Below are 3,190 nucleotides of genomic sequence, written 5' to 3' on the forward strand. Positions count from 1 at the left end.
TTGAAGATTATGAACATGTTCACTAACAGATGAATGTAAAAGGCCAACGTAGCAATCGTAGCAACCATCATGAGATTATGCGTATGTCCCCTGAGTTACTTTTGGACGTGGTGAGGACCTTCAACAATATAGTCGTTAAAAGTTCCTCGACTAGGTAAGCTTGGTTGTATTTTTCCACTTTTTTTTTTTTTTTTAGTTTTGTATACGTTTTTCTAAATTTTTTATTATTTTGTGCAGATCTAGTCCTAGTGTAACATCTTTATTTGAAGACATGAACTGGGATTGAGATTAGGTCTATTCTATGTTTATATGTGAGCCCCTTATCAAATATGATCTACATATGATTTGAATTGATATTTTAATTTCTTTAAAGTTAGGTCCTTGGTATTATGTTGAATGCTCATTTTTGTTTGCAGCATTGCTGACAACTGTGGAGGATAACATGTGTTGAAAGGGAAACGGAAGTGAATGAAGCCTGCTACATTGATGTTGAAATTTCAGACTTTTTCATTTTGACCAAAACTCTCTTAACCTTTTCAATATTGGTCACAATGCTGTGAAGAATGATGATGATGGTATTCAAATTGTTAATGGAACTCTATCTACTTGATAACACATGTTTGTTAGTGTGCATGATGTGGCAAATTCTTTTAGACAGGGAAAATCATGATGTGTCTTTTCAACACTTATACATGAGCTTTATTACTCTCTAGGCCATTTTATTGTTGCATGCAATTCATACCTTCTCTGTTTTACTACCTCTTAAGCGACTAAGAAAACGTTATCCCTAAAAATAGTTACCTTGCTAATTAATGTTCTATGTATATTTGAATCTAGAACTTCAATCTGAAATCAACCATAATTCATTTGCATTATAGTCTGAATTTTCCTCTCTATAAATTATTTTAGAGCCACCATAATTTTTGTTCAAGCAAAATAGAGAAATTTGAGTAAACAAAATTACTAGAACTATACATGAAACACGTCCTAACATACATTGCTTTTGTGGTCCTCATATGTTGAAACATAAATAGGCACACCAAACAATGTCTATTGTACTTAATGGAGATGATAATTAGATCATTTTAGTGTTTTGTTATAGAATGCAGACAAGTGGATTTGTGCACTTAGTTTGCTAATGAATTTCATATGTGTTGGTTGATTTGAACATGACTAATCTTACAACATGATTACATATTTTTTGTTATTTTACAATCCATTTTCAGCATATACTCAATGGAGCCTCCGAGGTCAGATCACAAAAAGGGTATACGGCCAATTAATTGCAGCCCAATAATCCATTACGAAGTAATCAACAATCCTCCTGACACGTCTTTCTACTTGGGCCAAACTTGCATGACCTCTAAACATGCATTTAGGTCTTCAAATTGTGTCATGTCCACTGTTTTTAGAAAAAATCTAGATTGGTATAACATTCAAAATGATTTCAGCTCTATCAAAGATTCAGAAACTTTGAAGTATAAGCTCTGTGATGATTTAAATGATTATGCTTTGGCGTAAGAAATTAGTTTCAATTTCCATGACTTTTTATTAACGAAACTACTAGGCACTACATGGAATAGAAATAAGAAGCAGAGAGCGATTGCACATTATCATAGGGGAAGTGATAACTCACTTTGGTGGGATGACATAAAAGATTATTTTAGAACAATCTTTGGTCCTGTCATTGTTGGACTTCGAGTTATACATTGGAACAAGTTATATCATGAGAATCTATTGGATGGTGTTGCTGTAAAGGGCAAAGGGGACGATCCTTCTCAGGATGTACTGTTCAACATGATGGACCACCCAAATTTGTGTTTACTACAAAGTCAATATCTCATCACTCATCAAATACAAGACATCCGACATCTTATACAGTTGATGAAATGGTTTTTTCCTATATCCGTTTGCTGGAGCAACAAAGCTTCCTCGACTTGTGAAGGAGTGTCGAGTCTGTTTGGACCAACTAGGTATTGGGTAATACTTAATTTTTTACAGAATTATTCTAATATTTCTTATCAAATAATTTCCTTAACACTAACTTTCTTTTTGTAGTCTATCACCCAACTTTGGTGTTATGTCCATTGAAAGAAATTGGAGCATGAGGCTTCCAATTATTTGGAATGATCGTGACGTATATTGTTTTATGCTATTTTGCTTTCGGCTGATTTTTGAGGATCTAAAATGGCGTTCTTATCAACACTTTTTTAATGATCATAATTGGATTCAAATGGCTCAAAACGGCAGTCAACAGTTGACCACGGTATTGAATTACAGCCCTAATTCATACCGACTTTCGATTGATCAATTGAAATTTTCGAGGAATTGCACCGTACATGTATGTACCATTTATATAATTATTACTATATTCTATATTTTTGGTATTTTAATGTTAATTTTGAAGATTATGAACATGTTCACTAACAGATGAATGTAAATGGCCAACGTAGCAATCGTAGCAACCATCATGAGATTATGCGTATGTCCCCTGAGTTACTTTTGGACGTGGTGAGGACCTTCAACAATATAGTCGTTAAAAGTTCCTCGACTAGGTAAGCTTGGTTGTATTTTTCCACTTTTTTTTTTTTTTTTAGTTTTGTATATGTTTTTCTAAATTTTTTATTATTTTGTGCAGATCTGGTCCTAATGTAACATCTTTATTTGAAGACATGAACTGGGATTGAGATTAGGTCTATTCTATGTTTATATGTGAGCCCCTTATCAAATATGATCTACATATGATTTGAATTGATATTTTAATTTCTTTAAAGTTAGGTCCTTGGTATTATGTTGAATGCTCATTTTTGTTTGCAGCATTGCTGACAACTGTGGAGGATAACATGTGTTGAAAGGGAAACGGAAGTGAATGAAGCCTGCTACATTGATGTTGAAATTTCAGACTTTTTCATTTTGACCAAAACTCTCTTAACCTTTTCAATATTGGTCACAATGCTGTGAAGAATGATGATGATGGTATTCAAATTGTTAATGGAACTCTATCTACTTGATAACACATGTTTGTTAGTGTGCATGATGTGGCAAATTCTTTTAGACAGGGAAAATCATGATGTGTCTTTTCAACACTTATACATGAGCTTTATTACTCTCTAGGCCATTTTATTGTTGCATGCAATTCATACCTTCTCTGTTTTACTACTTCTTAAGCGACTAAGAAAACGTTATCCCT

General features: G+C 33.3%; 1 long non-coding RNA gene across 1 annotated transcript; it reads left to right on the top strand.

The window, feature by feature from the left end:
- The first annotated feature begins 248 nt into the window (after positions 1 to 248).
- LOC148923532 (uncharacterized) lies at positions 249 to 615 on the top strand. Its single transcript, XR_016132420.1, has 2 exons — positions 249 to 311; positions 417 to 615. It is a non-coding gene; the product is annotated as an uncharacterized LOC148923532 (long non-coding RNA).
- Positions 616 to 3,190: the final 2,575 nt, after the last annotated feature.

This window comes from Salvia hispanica, chromosome 6 (genome assembly GCF_029641045.1).
Source record: "Salvia hispanica isolate PSC_SH4W2 chromosome 6, Shi_PSC_v1, whole genome shotgun sequence".
NCBI classification, from domain to species: Eukaryota; Viridiplantae; Streptophyta; class Magnoliopsida; order Lamiales; family Lamiaceae; genus Salvia; species Salvia hispanica.